This window comes from Rhagoletis zephyria, unplaced genomic scaffold (assembly GCF_001687245.7).
Source record: "Rhagoletis zephyria isolate East Lansing unplaced genomic scaffold, Rhagoletis_zephyria_1.1 Rzeph_scaffold_00094, whole genome shotgun sequence".
Taxonomy (NCBI): Eukaryota; Metazoa; Arthropoda; class Insecta; order Diptera; family Tephritidae; genus Rhagoletis; species Rhagoletis zephyria.
In genome coordinates, this window is record NW_016157178.1 from 149000 (window position 1) to 169229 (window position 20230).

Genomic DNA, 20230 nt, shown 5'->3' on the forward strand with positions numbered 1-20230 from the left:
AAATTGCAAATATCTCAAAAACGGTACCATAAAATTAAAAATAACCTTGATTTTCGGAATCAGGGGGTGATTTTACATACGAATTTCATAACGGCGTCTCTGGTAAATTTTGGCCGTCGACCAGTGTAATTAATTACAATTGAAAAAGAAACACTTTCTGTAATGGGTTCAGCGCCAAATGCAACTAAACTGATAAGCCGATATCGCGCCCATTCCCGTATTTTTTTGGAAATGTATCGTTCGTGAAGGGGGGTGAGTAAATAATGTAAAATTTGGTACTTATGACTTTTACTATTCCCTCTCTAAGTCAAACCGGTTTTTTTTACCAACTGTCACCATGACTTTTTTTATACCTGCCTCCATATAGTCGAAACACTGTGCGTCGGTTTGAAAGCGGCAGAAATGTAAGATTTGTATTCTTTTCATATTTATAAAAAATTTTTATTATTTAACCCCGTTTTCTTTCGTAGCACTTCGAAGAGGAGTGGTATTAAAAGGTATGAATTTTACTTAATTTGAATTAATTTTAATAGATCTCTTTGAAGATACTTTTACGACTGTGAAGAAAATGTCCGCCAACGAAACGACATACAATTTCACTGGAAAAAAATTAATCTTAATTAATCAATCGATCTTTTCGGCGAAAGTGGACAACCTAAAGGGACCACTAGTGGACACAAAGTGAACCACTATTAAAAGTTTAAGAGTTTTGTTATATAGAACTAGTTCTACCCTGTATCTGTAAGATTCAACATCTGAATTTTTTTGTTAAAAGGAGATAATAAATAAAAAACATGTTTTTTATTAATACATATACATATATGTAAATGTATGTATAATTAGAGACACTATTTCTTTATGACTTCTGATCATTTATTTTTTCTTTATTTATTTATAATTTACTTTTTACAAAAATTTTGTTTATACTACAACCAACCATTATACAAACAAGAAGGCAGTTTCAATAAACAACTTTTTGATTAAAAAGCAGATTTTTGACAATTGCTCAATTGTGAAAAATTGGAAGCGGCGTTACCCAACTGTAAGTTTTTTGGTGAGGGAGATTTTATATCCTAAGTTTGGGATTATAAAGAAAATAGTTGTATTAATATATATCTTTTAAAAATAATCAATATCTTATCTTAAAAACGTTTAAATTTTACATTAAATTCGATAACAACTTGCTAAGTTATTATTTTAATATTAAAACAATTTTAGTGAACATATTTTAAAATTTTTTTAGTGTCCTCATCGTCTATAGTGTCTATATTGGATACGATGATTCAGATGTAATTCAGACACTGAAATTACACGTTTCGATGTGTTATGTAATACTTATTGTCTTTGTCCATTTAACAGCAAATGGAATTTACTTTAGGACCCATGGGCCGTAAAATTTTTCCAGTAACACATATTGTTTTCACATGAAATTTTGACACACCCAAAATTTAAGTATAAAAAATAGATAAAAATAAATTTTGAATCAAACTGATTTGTGTAGTCCAGGGGTGTCTTTAGTAAATGTTTGGAGGCTGTTTTAATATATCCTATCTTATTATATATTTCTTAGCTTTTCTACATTCTGAGAAGTTGAGAGAATGAAGTCTAATATTCTTTTTTGGTCAACTATGATGTTTGATTTAATTTTTTGCAATCACAAATTTTCACAAGAATGGTTATAGGCTAAAACAAAACCGATATCTAAAGGGCGTGTGGAACCCCCCATACAAATCGAATTTTTCATAGTGCATATCTCTGGAAGTATTTGTGGTAGAGTCCTGGAACTTTGTATGGATATATGTATATGAAGTCAATCTCAAGCTCATGGAAAAATATGGATTTATTGGAAAATGCGGCGTGCCACCGTAGAACTTGGAATAGAGGTAAATGAAATCAATCCCAAACCTATGAAAAATGGGGGTATATGAAAACGATCTCGTAGCCATTGAAAAGAGCTAGCGGTATGAACCAAATAAACTAAAATTCTTGTGACGCATAGATACCTCTGGAAGCATTTACCTAGAATACTGAGATGAGGTATTTTTCCCACGGAAATATGTACAGAAAAACGGGCGCGACACCTTTTGGAAAGGAAAATGATCACAGGGTGTATCCCGAGAACCATTTTAAGCTAAACCTTCAGGGATTACATTCTTGCCAAGATCCATAGGCGTAAGCTGAAATTGCGTCGCAAGTTTTATGATCGGCTTAGGTAAGGTTAACCACTTAACCCCCCTTTGTTTTCGTCGCTACTGAATTCTATAAACTGTCAGCTTTCACACAATTTTAAATGTACATGTAAGAACAAAATATTTTTAAATCGACAAAAAATTAATATGAAAATTTGAAGGATTCTAGATATTGGGTATGGTAGCACGAAATGTCACAATCTGCTTAATTGTCAGGTTGTTAATATGGCGACGAAAAAGTGACAATGGAACTACCTTGTTTTTTGTATCATGCAACCAACCATGTAGACCAGTAAGTTTTATTAACAATCGCCAACTTTCAAAAAATCGACATCAAAATTTCAAACTTTTCAAACCGAATTTCTAGAAAAAACTCGGGTATACACTTGTATAGCCGATGCAATTTTAGTATCGTATTGAGCTAGGAATTCGCGTTGATTTTTGATTTTTTTTTTAGGTGGTGCTCATTTCCTTCCATATGTGTAAAAACACGTACTTTGTATGGAAGAAAATGTGTAATACCGACAGGAATTCAGGCACATTTCACTTCGATCGTCTTCGAAACACTTCGATTTTTCAAGCGCTTCGCTTCCCTTAAACATTCGCTCGCGACAACACTGATGTCTGATGACTGGAATTTAAGGCAGTCTACACACGGGTCATATAGCTTTATACGCGATAAAATTTTTTATGTAGCACCGATTCGTCTACGCATCAAGATCTGCACACGAAGCGAGTTCAAAGCGTCAAAGTATGAGGCGCAAAAATGTTAAGTGATGAAAAATTATTATTTCTTTAATAAATTTTAAGTTATTTTTCAATTATTTGCACGAATTTTACTGTTTTATCTGTTTGTTTTTATGGAAAATGTAAACAAATGGAAAATTGTAAACAAACTTTTTCTTCTTACTCTTTTCTAAGCGGACGCACAGTGGGGTAATTGACGTCGATATTGTGTATTAATTCAAAAAATGAATTTCAAAATACAAAGAAGGGTTTAGTATCAAATGAAAGTAGCTAAAATTCTACATCACTATGTAATCAAATATAATATAACCTCGTTGGTGAAATATTCATGAAACTCTCGATGAAGAACATAACCAAACATAAAAAGTGAAAACTAAGTACAAAACATACAAGAAAGTAATATTGTTATTTTCCACGATCGTTGGTTGCTCAATTACTGTTTTTTTTTTGTATACCCTACATACGGCATAACTATTAGGTATATACGTATATTATCAAAAGTAGGCTAAATACTGTTTGGTTTCAAAGGCGAAACTTTTAGTACTTGCATGTATCAAAGAAAGTATGTATACATTTATGTACATATCTGCTCAGACTTATAAAATTAAATTTGGGTTTATTAAATTTTACAATAATAGCTTAGAATTATGATGTATTGTGGAACGATTTTCCGTCATCCCTTGTCAAATTAATATATAGTCACAAACGCGGCAGAGCTTATAGAAAAGATGACACCCCTACATATCACTAATAATACTAAATTGGTATCATTTGACATAAAGGATCTTTACCCGTCAATACCAACAACAGAGACAATGGATATTTTATTAAGAATATTACTCGGCAAAACGGAAAAGAAAATCGCAAAAGAAATTATCAATACTTTAAAGCAGGGATGGGCAGATTTTTGGCTCTTAAAGCAGTCAAAGAGGCAGCAAGTGCTACGCAAGAGGTAAAGCAGTTCTCAGGGTGAAGAGGGTGTTAAAAATACATTACAATCATCATACATCCCCACTTTCATGATCTTCATCGCACAGCAGCTGCGGAAATACTAACAGTCAACAGCAAATTCAGCATCTCTCAAAAACGAAAATAATTATCATATCTACATGAGCCGTGATGGACACTACGGTCGGTGTTATGCAGACAAACTTTTGTTTGCCAAATTAAATGGCGGCTGCTTAGTTTGCTCGGAGGTGGTTATGCCGAGTTTGGCACAGGGTTGCACGTTCATTATGGTTTTCACGGCTATTGCCAACACGAAATGAGAATTTCAGATGTACATAACGCGCACAATTAATATATTTTTTATGATGTCGTATAGGCAATTAACTGTGCCCTAATCTTTGAAGCTCCTACAGCATAAATTCAGTTCTCTGGCTTTCAGTATCACGACAATTTTATGTGTATAGCAACAATTGTCAAAAATTTTTTGTATATGACAACACCGAATTTGCTGCAGTTTGACCAAACAAAATTAGTTTGCTGTGAGAGTCGCCAAACTCGCTCTCTCCGAGTTTGCTGCAACAACAATTGCACGCAGTTTGCCAAACAAAATTTCTGCATAACGCCGACCTACCACAAACAAGCACGAGCTAAAAGTGAGCAATTGTTAGTGTGCCTAATTCAGTTTCATCCTCAGGGTTGCCACAACAATTTTTTTAATTTTTTACCAAAACTAAAAAAATGATCATCCTCAGAATTTTTATTTTTATTTTTATGTAGATATTTTTTTTTGGCGGCGACCGAGCTTAGATTTTTCGAGCGACAGATAAGGTTTTTCCTCTTTTTTGTGACAAACCCCAAGTTTGCATAAATATTGCAAAAAATCTTACTTAATATTATAAATGTGAAAGTTTGTATGTTTGGATGTTTGGGAAATCATCACGCGGAAACGACTGAACGGAATTGCATGAAATTTTGTACGCAGATAGCTTATGGGCCAGATTCGTTAATAGGCTATTTTTTTTTAAGAGTTGCCACCTGTTAAAAAAGTTTAATTTATTTAATATGCGGGAACGACTGAATGGATTTGCATGAAAATTTGCACACAGATAGCTTATGACCTACAGTGGAAAATAGGCATACTATTTTAAGAGTTATCACGTATTAGGAAAGTTTAATTAAATTAATACGCGTAAAGGACTGAACTGATTTGCATGAAAGTTTGCACACATATTTTATGACCTAGACTGGAAAAAAGGCTACTTTTTTAAGAATTGCCACCTGTTTGAAAATGAAATTTTGGTTTATGACCTGGATTGAAAAACAGGCTACTTCGTTAACCGGTTTTCCGATCAGAACGAAATTTAGTACACTTACTACAGATTTCGGAAGGATGGTCTTAGACTGAAAGTAAGTCCGATAACTCAAGGCCCCTCCCATACAAATTGGTATTTTCATATTACATACATATCTCTGGATGTATTTGTGGGAGAGAACTGAAACTTTGTATAGTGATATCTATGTGAAATTAATGATGGCATTAATCGATTGATGTTTTAATCAGTTAGTTAATACGATTAAGTTCAATCTCATTACAGTTAATCATGATTAATTTTAATCTGACTAAATAGTTAATCGTGACCGCGATTAAAAAATTAATTTTTAATCATTAACTCTTAATTTGATCAAGTAGGTTTGGTGATTAATTAAGTTATGCTGGAATTTCCCTGTGCACACAAAGCAAGTTAATCCGGAATGGCTAAGTCGGGTTTCCTCATCCATCTAAGCAATTTGGTGTGCATTTTCATTAAGATATATACCAACAAACGTTTTACAAACTAGGTTTGTAAAAGTTCCCAGTTTATGTATTACTAATAACAATAATTATAATTTTTTATATTATGTGCTTTTTATAGGCGTAAAACACAAAATAATTACTATAACTGGTGTTTGGTTTCAAACTCGGACAAACTAGACAAATTAATCAGATTTTATTTTTAATTGGATTAACGATTAATATTTTAAATTAATTAAATGTAATCGCAGCCAGCGATTAACGATTCAAAAAATGTTATCATTAATCGTACAGTTGATTACGGCTAATTAATTTTAATCGTCAAACGCGATTAACATTTTGATCGGTAATTTTTAAACGTTAATCAGATTAACATTTTTCCAACACTGTGTGAAATCATGTTCATATTGACGGAGAAAAACGGACGTTTTTGGAAAAGAGGCGTAGCACCTCCCATACTGACTGAAAGTTTCATATTGCATATCCCTTCAAATGTTTGGGGTAAAGTACTCAAGGTTGGTATGGAAATACATATGTATGATGTATGTGAAACTAATACTATACTCATGGAGAAAAATGAGAGTTATTGGAAAAGGTGATGTGGCAACTCCCATGCAAATTGATTTTTGTATGCTGATATCTCTGGAGGTGTTTATTGCAGAGGACGGGAACTTGGCACCGAGATGTGTATACAAAATTAATTCCATACTCATGGAGAAAAATTTGCGTTATTCGAAAAGGGGCATGGTACCTCCCGTACAAATTTACTTTTATACTGCATATCTCTAGAGGTGTTCATGGTAGAGTACTGGACTTGTTACTGGGATATGTAAAATCAATTCTAAATTCATGAAAGAAGATTAGGGCTATAAGAAAAAGGGGCGTGGCACTTTCTGTGCAAATTGACTTTTTCTTGCCACATATCCCTGGAAGTGTTTGTGGAAGAATACTGGAACTTGGTATGGAGTTGTGTATACAAAATGTTTCAATTGCTCATGGAAAAAATGTGAGTTATTAAAAAAGGAGGCATGTCGCCTCCCATACATACTAAAAATTTCTTAATACATATCTCTGGAAGGATAGAAAATCTTTGGAAGTATTTTAAATTTGTTATGGAGATTTATTTTATAAGTGCCATACTGATAGAAAAAATTTCATTTAAGGGAAAAGGGAGAGCCGGGTTCGGCCTTATAATCTAAAGCTCTCTTGAGGCATTTTCTACAGTAATGAGAAGTGGTATTTTATCAAGGCCAGGTTACTAAATTTGAGTTGGAAATATTAGAACCCGCCGTGGTACCTCCAAGAAGGTTACATGTTTACGCGTCGTATACCTGAAACCATTTTAAGGTAAACTTAGAGGGATTGATATCTTTCGTATGCCTAGCGCGCAGACTAGATTTTATAATTTCATAGTTTTAAACGGCCTAAATACCTTAACTCGCTTAAAATATAACGAGCTATAACGAAATGGGCACAGAAATAAAATCTAACATCATTAAATTATTTTTTATATTTGTATAAAAGCGCGCGGTGAAACCCGCGGGTATAAGCTAGTAAGTTAATATTTTAACATACATATGTATGTCATTTTATTCATAATGAAAATACATACGAGCATATTTTGAACGGAAATCTAATTTTACAATTATGTAAAATATTCATACACAGGTTTATATGTATAAATATTTGAAACATTAATTTAGCTTTGAATTCAACTTTTTTGTAAAATAGATTTTGCATTATTTGGGTGATTTATTAACCGGTAAATTAAATTACGTTTAACAGTACAAAATATCTTTTTAAAAGAGAGTTTAATTTAAAAATTTGTAAATCTTTATTTTTACAAATTATATGAAAAATACGTAGCTGAACTGGGTCGCAAAGGAGATCTATTATTACCGAATTTAAAAATTGTGGCTACTCTCGTATGATCTCTCTCTCTCTCTCTCGGCTCTGCTGCCGCTCTTCGTATACCTGTGAAGCATGAGCGAACGAGTGCAGTTCTGCCACAGCTTTAAATATTTAAAAATTATTTCAGGTTTTAACTATATCGGAGTAATTTTAGTTCAGAAAAAAGCACTAAAAAAGGCACTAGGCACTAAATAACTTTTTTTGGCGTTTTAGTTTTCAAAAAGCACTAAATCTAGTGCTTAAAGCACGAAGTTGGCAACTATGCATGTATGCATATGTTATCATTCTCTTTTAATGTTTGCATTAGTAATAGGTGCAATCGCGTATTCCTCGGACTAAAACTTGTAAAACTGTCAAAAAATAAAAATTCGCTCAGAGCAAGAGAGTAACTTTGAAAAGTACGGGATCGCTTTCTAGTAAAAGATGGTAACTTCTGTCAACTTCAACATAACCTGAAAATTTTGTTTGTAAATTTTTGCTTATTTTGTATGTAAACACACTCAGCTCGCACATGTAAACAACCAAAAGTACTTTCAAATTCATAAGAATCCACTTAAACAAGTAACTAAATACTTTTCAACATGCATTAGCAGAGTGCCAAGTTGCCAAGCACACTACAGCTGATCGTTTGACACATTTACCAGAATTTACCAGCAAAAAATTCTCGGACTAAAACTGGTAACTTCTGACAGAGAGAGAAACGTAGTTACTCTCATTTTGTCCTCTCAATAGTCAGAGAACCGAGTACGGGATAGATTTCCTGTAAAATCTGACTGATTCTGACTATTTCTGACTAGTCCGGACTCGTACGGGATCGCAACTAATGAGAGTCGGAGTACAATCTGTTTTATTACGCTCTTCTTCCCCCTTCATGCTGGCTCTTGATGCCCCCCTCATCAAGCTCCTAAATGAGCCAAGCCGGCTCCTCAGTGCAAAAGGCACCTGGGAGCCAATTTGCCCATCTCTGCTTTAAAGCCTACGATAAACCAAAATTATTTCCGATTTAACAACAAAATATACAGATAAATAAATGGACTAGGAATGGGTAACCCAACATCGGCTATACTCGTGGAGTTGTTCATGCAAAGCCTAGAGGAGGAATATATGGAGCATCTCACAACCAATTTAGGGGTCAGCTTCTACGCTAGATATGTAGACGACATAACATGTATAATAACGGGGGACAAAGAGGAGCAGATATTAGACTACCTTAATGAACAACACAAAAATATAGCATTCACGATGGATAAGGAAGACAAAGGAAAACTCAACTATTTGGATCTAACGATTAAAATAAACAAGACCACCAACGGACTGGAATACGCGATATACAGAAAGCCCACAGCGACCGACACAGTAATACATGAAACCTCTAACCACCCGCAGCAACACAAAAACGCAGCATTTAGACAATTATTAACTAGACTTGAGCGAACCCCATTAACGAAGGAAGCACACAGGAGAGAGCTAGACACAATATATGCTATTGCCAAAAACAATGGATACAAAAAAGATCAGGTGGACAAAATTAGAAAGGACTCGAAACGAAAAAGTAGGGACAAGAAAGAAAACAACGATACAGCTTGGGCAGTGTTAACTTTCACGGGTAAAATGACATACAAACTGGCCAACGTTTTTCAAAAATTCAACATTCGCACATCGTTCAGAACCAGGAACAACGGTGGAAGGATACTGAACAACAGCACAAACGAAGAGGACACTCTAGATAAGCAGGGTGTATACAAATTAACGTGTGAATGCAAGTGTAGCTACATAGGGCAAATTGGCCGTAAGATTACAACAAGATTCCGCGGACATATAAGAGACTTCAATAAGAGGACACAAAAACCAAGCGTCACACCAGAATCAAACTTCGCAAATCATATGTTCGAAAATAAATGTACACCAATAAAAATTAATAAGGCAGCTAAACTCCTCCACGTACAGCATAAAGGACGGCGTTTGAACATATTGGAAAACATGGAGATATACAAGCAGAAAACATTACAAGGGAGAATTATAAACGAACAAACAAACACCGTATCCGATGTAATATTCGAACCCCTCAAGATGCTGTACGAAAAATATGAGAAGACCCCTGGAAAAAACGACACGCGAAGATACATATCCACGCCGCAGAAACCAAGAAAATGAAAATAACGGGTTTCTATCTGCTGGCTAATCTTTGTTATTGTTTATAGTGTTGCTATTTTTATGCATAAATATCACGTGCAGTGAATGGAAATAATGATAGTGATGATATTTTTAACTAATATGGTTACGAGTAGACGGGGACACGGAGACTTTAAAGGCCTAATAATATGATTATTTTCTTTATAGGAAATAATGAAAAACTCTAGCTGCGATCAATTGAATGATAGATTTAACGTTTTAACGGGACAAATGAGAGATCGCATCAGGCCATCTGATGAAATTTTAAAAGAATTTAATGAAAAGATGAGATATTTTATCTCTGAGTTCAAAATTCCTTGGAATAGGTCCCGTAGTCACGAAGAACGTTTTTTTGAAGCAAACAAAAGTTGGCTACAGGTTTTCCGTGTTCAAAAAAAAATAAATAAACATCAGTTGTCTGAAGAAGCGCATAAAAGATTTTAAGAGCTGCAGAGAAAATTTTTCTCGCAAGTGCAACAGAAAAAATAAGACTGAAGATATATTCAATAGACTTTTGATTAGTTCCGACCCTGTTGTATCAAGTATGAGAAAACTACCAAAAAAAAAATGCAGGATTTGCCGAAAGAAGCACAACAGTTGTTAATTATGAAGCCTTATATCGATGATGAAGATGTTGATATTGATGACAATTACGCAAGCGAAGATGATGATTATTTTTATTAAAGGTTATACATATATTCTAAATTACTTTCTAGGCTTAACAAAAACATGTAGATAATTGTTGAAGAGAAAATTTGTACAATTCGTATTCGTTATCATATAAAGAATTACCTTCAACAATTATAATTGAGCTTGAGGCCGTTTTTAATGAAAAACTTATTGTGGAAAAGCAACAACAATTTGAAAAAATGGTAGAAGTGATAGCTATTTCGGAAATCATCACATTTCCTCATCAGACTTCTTTCAGTAGGATTCGAACCGACGATCCCACTGACTCAGCCAGTTGCCTACGCACTGTGCTAAGTTCGCCTTGTGAATTCGTGTTGTTTTTTTCCACTATTTTATTTGTTAAAAAGAAATAAAGAATTACCTAAAAAAGTGATGTGGGTGATGTTGATGATGAAAAAAGAAATGAAGATAATGATAAAGATAATTATTATAATGATATTTAGAAGTGCCGTTTAACTTGTAATAAATGATGATTAGGATTTTAACAAATTATCATTAATAATAAAAATTATTTATGGGAGAAACAACTAAATTTTAACTTTTCTCGCTCTTTGGTGACGCCATAAAAATCTACATAAAAAAAATTCTCACTAAACTATTTTCCGATTTGTCTTTTTTTTACTTCATTTGGTGCTAGTTATACAAACACATCAAAATATTTTACATTAAATGTACGTATGAATTGATCTCCACTTCAGGGTCGATTACCCCACTGTGGGACGTACGCCTAGCTACCAACACTGCTGTACGCCAGATGATTTGCAGCTAGCTTGTTTTGACGAATTCGTGAAGCTGACGACTCGTCTGCAGCTCTCCATTTAAATACATGTGTTCGGCATCAAAGCGTACAACTTTCGTATATAGCATCTAATACTTACGCGTCTAAATCCATACGTCCCGTGTGCAGACTGCCTAAGTGTGATCAGTCCAATCCACAAGAAAGGCGACCCGCTATTCGGGACAACAACCTTGGGCTTGACCTTCTAAGCATAGGTTACAAGCAGCGTTGCCATTTTGGTTAAATTTAAGCAAAATTGATTAAGTTTTTCCTGCCTGTTAAAATGTTAAACTTTTCTTCGTTTTGTTAAATTTGTTTATTAAAATAGTCAAAAAGGATAATTTTCCTCAAAAATTCATAGTCAGAAGAGTTACTATTTCAATAAATTTTTCATATTTATTTTAGGAAGACTGTCATCCATATCCCTCTACGCAATTCCCGCTCTGCGGTCGAGTGTACTTCTGCCATGAAATCGCTTCTCATAAAAACCATTTGCCGTTCAGAGACGACCTAGAACTCTAGGTCGCTTCATTTGCGTGACAAGATCAACACGCACATTATGGATATCATGATACCAAACTCGTCTTCTGCATGCATTCAAAAAATTAGCGAAAGGGCAGATAACTAAGTATTATAGGAGTATGTGTTGAAAGTAGAGCTGTAAAACTATCGATGGTACTATCGATAATATCGAATGGTTTTCCTTTTTTGCACTATCGAGGAAATGTTTGAGGAAATATACATATTGTTTAAGTATATTATATGTACTACTGCATTTTTTTATTTTTGAAAATGGGAATTTGGCAACATTGATTTGCTTGCACCTCACTGTTCTTTTTACCTATTTCCGGGTTTTACACGGTTCAAGTATTGAATTCAATTCTTCTTGCTAGTGGAAGAGAGGGGTTGAGAAGAAAAGGCAAGAGTTAATGTTTCTTGCTTTGCTTTTGACATTTTCGTTGTTTCCCATTTAATGAACCAAAAGCTTGAATTCAACAAAATTGAAGCGTGTAAAAGCAAATAGAAAAAACAAAAGAGAATGAACCAGAATTGCTTTAAGTACTTGAATCATGTAAATCGGGTGTAATTAAATTTGAAAACAAGTAATTTTTAAGAAAAAAAGAAAACCGACTTCAATTCTCATATAAAAATTTAGGAGTACCGTTAATTTTTTCATGATCCAATGATCGGATCTAAAGGTTAGTATGAGACCACCTGTAAGATACTACCTTTCCGATGCAAAAAGAAGTATCTAAATCGGTTGACGTGGTCCAAAGTTATCGGGAAACATACCTAAAAAAAAAAATATTCCGACAAATTGATAACCTCCTCCTTTTTTTGAAGTCGGTTAAAACCTAGTTTGAATATCTTTTTGGAACCTTATTATGGTGTTAGTCCTTCTGAGTCGATGGAAGAAACTATTGATATAAGCCAGGGTTTGTCAAATTTTGGGGATGCTTTTATTTCCTTTTGATACTTTGAATGGATAAATATTCGTGTAGAAGGGGGGCGGGGGGGGGTACGGTTCGGCTATTTGTACAATGATTTGAGTTCTTATAGCATACACTTGAAATCTGGCCTTTTCCGTAAATTTTGGAGTGAGTTCTATGCAAAAATACTGTGGTGTAGCCGAAGTTGACTGATGAAAGTTTTTTGTAATACGTTTGGGAATATTCGTATATTATCAGTTTAAAATATTTAAAAAATCGAAGAGAAAGAACAAAGTTACTGAAAATCGCTAACTAAACAAAACTAAAAAGTTTATATAAATAGCTTCGTCAACGCATTTTAAAATTATCCGATACTATCGATAGTTTCAATGCAAACTATCGAAAACATTGAATGGGATGAATATCGATAGTTTTACAGCTCTACACTGAGGGAAAAAAATATTAAAATCAAATAGAAACGTAATTGATCTTACTATAAACGTCAACGAAAGTACTTTATAATGGTAAATATTCAATTCAATTCCGCGCATATTAAAATGACCGCGTTCGTTCTGAAAAAGCATCCGTGAAGTGAATAATCAAGACGAAAACTAAAAAAAAAAATATATTTAACTTGCATGTTGCCTGACCTGTATATCAACAAATTGTGGCATGCATCTTTACACCCAGGCATATAAATTTGCTTTCAAATGTTGAATATCCATCAACACCACAGCACGCGATTTGTACGGATAAACATGTACTATGTATGAATGTGTGTGTTGTCACCGCTCTCAGAGCGGCGCTCTGCATGCTTGGGGTGCGTATGTACACTCATATATATACTCAGATGTGAACAGTCAAATACGTACGTAATAAATTTTGTATGAAAATATTATTTTTAAATTCTTGTTAATCACATATAAAGTATTCATTTTTACTATGCATTATTTCCCTCAGTGTGGCCTGAAAGAATGTGTAATAGTTTTCAAATTTAGCAATTGTTAGGCCTTACTTAAGTAATCTGCACTTAAATGGCCAATATCGGCTATTTAAATATGAGATATGCAACCCAGTTTTTATACCAGACAACCGGGATTGATTGGCAGGTTGTTTAATCAATCCCACAAAATCCCACCAAAAAACAATCAGCTGTTCAGCAGAAAATGTAAACAAACAAGCAAATGCAACAACNTTTGGGAATATTCGTATATTATCAGTTTAAAATATTTAAAAAATCGAAGAGAAAGAACAAAGTTACTGAAAATCGCTAACTAAACAAAACTAAAAAGTTTATATAAATAGCTTCGTCAACGCATTTTAAAATTATCCGATACTATCGATAGTTTCAATGCAAACTATCGAAAACATTGAATGGGATGAATATCGATAGTTTTACAGCTCTACACTGAGGGAAAAAAATATTAAAATCAAATAGAAACGTAATTGATCTTACTATAAACGTCAACGAAAGTACTTTATAATGGTAAATATTCAATTCAATTCCGCGCATATTAAAATGACCGCGTTCGTTCTGAAAAAGCATCCGTGAAGTGAATAATCAAGACGAAAACTAAAAAAAAAAATATATTTAACTTGCATGTTGCCTGACCTGTATATCAACAAATTGTGGCATGCATCTTTACACCCAGGCATATAAATTTGCTTTCAAATGTTGAATATCCATCAACACCACAGCACGCGATTTGTACGGATAAACATGTACTATGTATGAATGTGTGTGTTGTCACCGCTCTCAGAGCGGCGCTCTGCATGCTTGGGGTGCGTATGTACACTCATATATATACTCAGATGTGAACAGTCAAATACGTACGTAATAAATTTTGTATGAAAATATTATTTTTAAATTCTTGTTAATCACATATAAAGTATTCATTTTTACTATGCATTATTTCCCTCAGTGTGGCCTGAAAGAATGTGTAATAGTTTTCAAATTTAGCAATTGTTAGGCCTTACTTAAGTAATCTGCACTTAAATGGCCAATATCGGCTATTTAAATATGAGATATGCAACCCAGTTTTTATACCAGACAACCGGGATTGATTGGCAGGTTGTTTAATCAATCCCACAAAATCCCACCAAAAAACAATCAGCTGTTCAGCAGAAAATGTAAACAAACAAGCAAATGCAACAACAATTTCATGGAACAAGCAGCAGTGCTGCCAATTGTTTGGCATATTTAAATAATGTTGATCTGAAACCCAACGAAAGCTAAATGGCATTTAAACAACAAACCACAATTAAACTTAAAACCCATTTAAATATTAATTTGAAATTGGACCTAAGACTATAAAATCCTTACTTTTGACGACAAAACTCAGCCTTAGAGAGCTTTTACTTACTTACTTGCTTACTTTTTATTTCTATAACTAATTTACCAAGCTCAGGAAGAAACACAGTAATTCCAAGCATTTTTCATTTTATTAAGACCCGTTAAATAAGTTGCTTAATTTTAACGGGATTTGTTAAACTTTTTGAAAGATTTTATTGAACTTTATTTTCGGGCGCGGCAACACTGATTACAAGGGCTTATTTAGCTTGAAATTGATTGGGCCTTATCAAGGTGGCTTCAGATCTACAAACCCCAGCATAGACAATGTAGCATACGCCAAATATAGAAGAAGGCTATGTTGAATATGGTCGACGACGTTTAAAAGACCGCATAATTTCTGGCGTATCGGGAAATACAAGGGTTACCACAGTTCTGCTTTCTCGTAATTTGATGGAGAAGCAAAGCGCATCATCAGACGCATCCGATGTCACTGTTGTTAGTATAAAGTTTGAAAAAGTCCTCGTTCATTTAGGAACCAGCATTAACACCAGTAATAATGTCAGCCTTGAAATCCAAAGGAGAATCACTCCTGCCAACAAGTGCTACTTTGGAATGAGTAGGAAATTCAGGAGTAAAGTGCTCTCTCGACGTACGAAAACCACACTCTCATTGCATGATGAGTGAGATTTCGCGGAAGACTTACGGGGCTTTACGCGTTGGCGACGGCGAGTACCGCAGACGATTGAACGATGCGCTGCTTGAGCTTTACAACGATATAAACATAGTGCAACGAATTAAAATACTACGGCTCCGCTGGCTTGGTGATGTCGTTCGTGTGGCCTCCGACGCTCCAGCTCTAAAAGTATTTAACTCGGAACTCGCTGGTGGTGGCAGAGGAAGAGGGAGGTCCCCACTGCGATGGAAAAACAAAGTGGAGAAGGACTTGGCTTTATTTGGCATTTCCAATTGGCGTCAGTTTGCGCAGAAGAGAAACGACTGGCGTGCTTTGTTGAACTCGGCCAAAATCGTCAGACAAATCAACTTTAACGGGTGGTAATAACGTCATTTTAAGCCTATGGGGCGACCAATAAAAGTTATATACTTATGTATTACAAACACGATGACCATTCCTACCGATTTTGGCGGGACAGTACCGATTTTGAGAAAATTGTCCCGCTGATTATTTTTTAAAAGTCGGGACTTAGTATAAGTGTCCCGATTTTTCATATTTGTACCCATTAAATCTTGATTTTCAGTGTTTTCTTTAATTATTTAATAAGACTCTCCCTGTATTCTGGCCCAAAAATAACTTTTTGTACAAACGTTTCAGCACTTTCGTTATCACAAAAGGCATAGATTATAAGGGAGCCATAAATATAGCCTGCATAGCATACAATATTGTGAAGATGGAAGTCAGGAGGATACATCCGACATTTGCAGCCCGATGTAATTCTCAAAAAAGAATTATTGCACCGCAATAAAAAACTAAATATAACTGAAAGACCTCTCAACTGGTGCAGCGTCAATCGAAAAGAATTTACAATTTTGTCAAGTTTCAAGTTTTTCAAGTTTGTCGCCTCGAGCGAGTAGTTATTTAGTGGCGCAGGTTTGATTTACGACCCTTTAAAAACTTTTTATTGAATACAATGTTCCAATTTTTAAAATCAAATACTCAAAAAGAACATTATTAAAAATTACTAACCTTTCCATTTTTATTTAACTAAATCACCTAATTTACTCACCTAAATTATTTCTTAACAAGTAAAAAAGTCTAAGTTCGGGCGGAGCCGAACATTAAATATCCGGCGCAAGTATTCAATATAGTTTTTTCACCTTTCCGAAGACTACCGCTACCTCTATTTCAAACACCTTCGATAGAACGTTCAGTTAGATATAATGAGATAAACTTATATAGATATATGTGGGCGGCACCACGCCCATTTTCCAAAATTCCATAATAATGTTACTTCTTTTCAAGGGATTGTTGTTAGTATTAATTTTGGGTAAAATTAGCTTCCTTAAATTTCTAAATATCAAAGTTTCAAGCATTTCTGAAATTTACCGTTATAGAAAAGTGGGCGTATTTTAGTCAGATTTCAAAACTTTCATCGTTTTGCCTTTATGTGGCCACCACAATAATCATACCGAGTTTGGTACACATTGATAGAGCGGTTACCGAGATACACATATGTGGTTATAAGTCGGCGGGGTCACGCCCATTTTCCACCCTTTTATTATAAGCCTATTTTTTGTTAAAGAATTATTGCAAAAATCAATTTTGAATAAATTAGCTTCAGTATTTACTGATTTATAGAAGTTTTCGTATTTCGCTAAATTACAGTTATATGGGATGTGGGCATGTTTATTATCCGATTTTCTAAATTTTAAGCCGTTTGGTATGTTTTATGTGCCAAGTTTGGGAGAAATTGGTGGAGCGGTTCCCAAGATATACACATGCAATCATAAGTGGGCGTGGCTACGCCCATTTTCCAAAAATTTATAATATTCTTATTTTTCGTCTAAAACTTATTGTAAATATCAATTTTGAGTGAATCATTTTCAGTTGTTACTAAAATATCGCAGTTTTTGTATTTCTGAAAATTACCGTTATATGGGAGTTGGGCTTGGTTATCGTCCGATTTTGCCCATTTTCAATACCATCTGTCCAACGCTCAAAAGAAGTACGCATACCAAATTATTCATCATTAAGATATCTCAATTTGTGCTCGAGTTATCGGGTGCACAGACGGACGGACGGACGGACAGGCAGTCACCGCTTAATCGATTTATCTTTTCATTCTGATAATTTGTGTATATATTTGTCTATAACTATCTCGATTCGTTTAGGATGTTACAAACAACCGTTATGTGAACAAATTTATAATACCCTTGTGCACAAGTGCGCTCGGGTATAAAAATACTTCACATCCGCATCCGCGGATGTTAGCGTTTAAACATCCGCATTCGCATCCGCAGATGTCTAAAATTCCACATTCACAACATCCCTGCTTTAAACGACGATATGTATATTAACAGGCACGCAGCAATCTAATACACGGGTGGAGCAGGAACGCAGCACAGCAGAAGCATACAAAATCTGCAAATAAATGGTTTTTTAGGTTTTCAACAAACAAAAACCTGATTTTAACTTACTTCAACGTCTCTAATACCATGTTCTGACCGACAACGAAAACACTTTGAAAACGAGTTTTGGGATTGTGGGCTGAAGGCTGTTCACACCGGCTGTTAGTGTTTTCGTTAGCATTTCTTACATCTTTTGATTACAGTTTTGCTACACAAAAACAAAACCAAAATACTTTTCCTTCATTTTCTTTTCATTTACAACCTTTTACTTTCATTCTTATTTTATTTTGAACAGCCAATTAACAATAAATCCGAAGTGGCATATTAAAGATGATAAAATATGACTTCCACTTCGTTAAATAATCGAAAAAAACTAGTGAAGACACCGATTGGAATGAGTGGAACGTGAGTTTTCAAACTGGTTTTCGTTTGACAAATTTTACATGGGCGAAAACACAAGTTTTAGGTCGAAAACCAGTTTTAGCAACGAAAACTTGTTTTCGATGTCGGTCAGAACATGGTATAAAGCACAACGCACACACTAATGCAAAGCCGCAACAGGAACGCAACATTATAAAACACGGGTGGAGCAATACACGGGCGGAGCAGGAACCATTGTGGAAGAATACAAGTGAGATATCTTAGGGTTGACAGATAGTTGACAGGGTATTCAATATGGCGATGACAGTGTGAGCAATATGGCATCCAATATGCCAAACCACGCCGAATGACCCGAAGTTGCAAAACTACGACCCGAACGAAACGCTTCAGGAAAATCCAGGGTTGCGAAGTGGTATTTTGATGGAAAATATAAAAGCCAGGATTTTGTGCAGCAGCGAATTTTAACAAAAAAGGGTTTTGTGTTCTCAAGATTAACAGATTATTACAATCTTAACGTATCTAATTAAATATTAAAAGGAGATAAAAATTAAATTAAATTAAAATTTTAAAATATATGTACATATCTGAATATTTTTAATAAAATATATATTTTTACGAAAGACAAAAAGTGAGTAAATAAAATGGGTTAACTTAAGGGGAAATATACTTATCAGATTGAATCAGATAGCGCTTTTACGTTATAAATAAAAATAATTCCTACTTAAATTTTAAATAATTTTGCTGACGTATTTCTAAGCTGACCCTGAGATCTGTGAAATAATATATATCGTCGTTTAAAGTACAAAACCGCTTAAACTGACATTGGCTGCCAAAAATTGGATTTGCTCACACAAGCTCTTGGCTCAATCTTTATCCATTCGTCCTGAAATATACTAGCCAGAAATTCGAATGCTTTATAAAAAAATGAAACCATTTTGAAATATGAGTGTTTTTGCACTCTAGAAAATAATTTCTACAACTTCACATACGCGGTTTTGCCTCTTGCTGATACGCGGTTTTGCATTTTGTCGATACGCGGTTTTGCACTTTAAGTAGGGTGGCCAGATATTATAGTGACATAATCAGTACAGTTGGGATCAAAAATCAGTACAAAGCCATAAAAATCAGCTCATTTTTAAATGTATTTTTTATTTTTAACAATATAACAAACAAATAACAGCCCATTAATTTAACAAAAAATAACGAATAGACTTTTAAATACATATAGTATTATCAATATAAAAATTCATTACTTTAAAACAAATCAAAGGTATTACGTGTGTATGTACAGTAAAGTGGTCCAAAAATGTTTGTGAAAAAATAAGATCGGATTTTTAATGCCGCCACCCCCAAGGATTGTTCCATACCAAAAACAAATATACCCCTATTTTTTTATTTTTAAATACATTGTACAGCCGTGCTCACGAAAATAGTAGTAAAATGTATTGACAGGTATTGAAAATTATTTCTTTCCTTACTTAATTTAATTTTTTTATAAAAATATAGTTAATTCTATAAGAAAAGACAATTGAGTTAAAGCCTCAAACCTTCTAGAAAATTTATAAAAATTGAGAAAATTAAAAAAAAAATTGTAGCCCATTCAGTTTCAGTAGAAGACGAGCTCGAGTCAACAACAACATAGAACAACATTCACATTCAAAGCTACATATCGTCTTTTAACCCTGGAAGTGCTTCGCTATTTTGACCCTGTCTGCGGGCTTGTTAGACGAAACGACTAGCACCAACATTGAATTGAAATAACAAACATAAAAGAGTTAAAAGGGAAAATACATTTTATGAATTTTAGTTCTTTAT

At 34.2% G+C, this 20230-nt stretch overlaps 1 protein-coding gene and 2 long non-coding RNA genes across 11 annotated transcripts in view; 1 reads left to right on the plus strand and 2 right to left on the minus strand.

Annotated features, from left to right (window-relative positions):
• The window catches only part of LOC108375793 (uncharacterized), a 27102-nt gene extending 8388 nt beyond the window's left edge, over positions 1 to 18714 (minus strand). The window contains exons 1-2 of the long non-coding RNA XR_001849204.1: positions 18648 to 18714; positions 287 to 291 (exon numbers count right to left, since the gene is read on the minus strand). This is a non-coding gene — a long non-coding RNA (uncharacterized LOC108375793). The remainder of the gene's footprint in view (positions 1 to 286; positions 292 to 18647) is intronic.
• The window catches only part of LOC108375723 (small conductance calcium-activated potassium channel protein), a 387259-nt gene that overhangs the window by 22437 nt on the left and 344592 nt on the right, over positions 1 to 20230 (minus strand). The window lies entirely within an intron of this gene.
• LOC108375801 (uncharacterized) lies at positions 6266 to 18726 on the plus strand. The gene is made up of 3 exons (XR_001849206.1): positions 6266 to 6276; positions 8183 to 8188; positions 18641 to 18726. It is a non-coding gene; the product is annotated as an uncharacterized LOC108375801 (long non-coding RNA).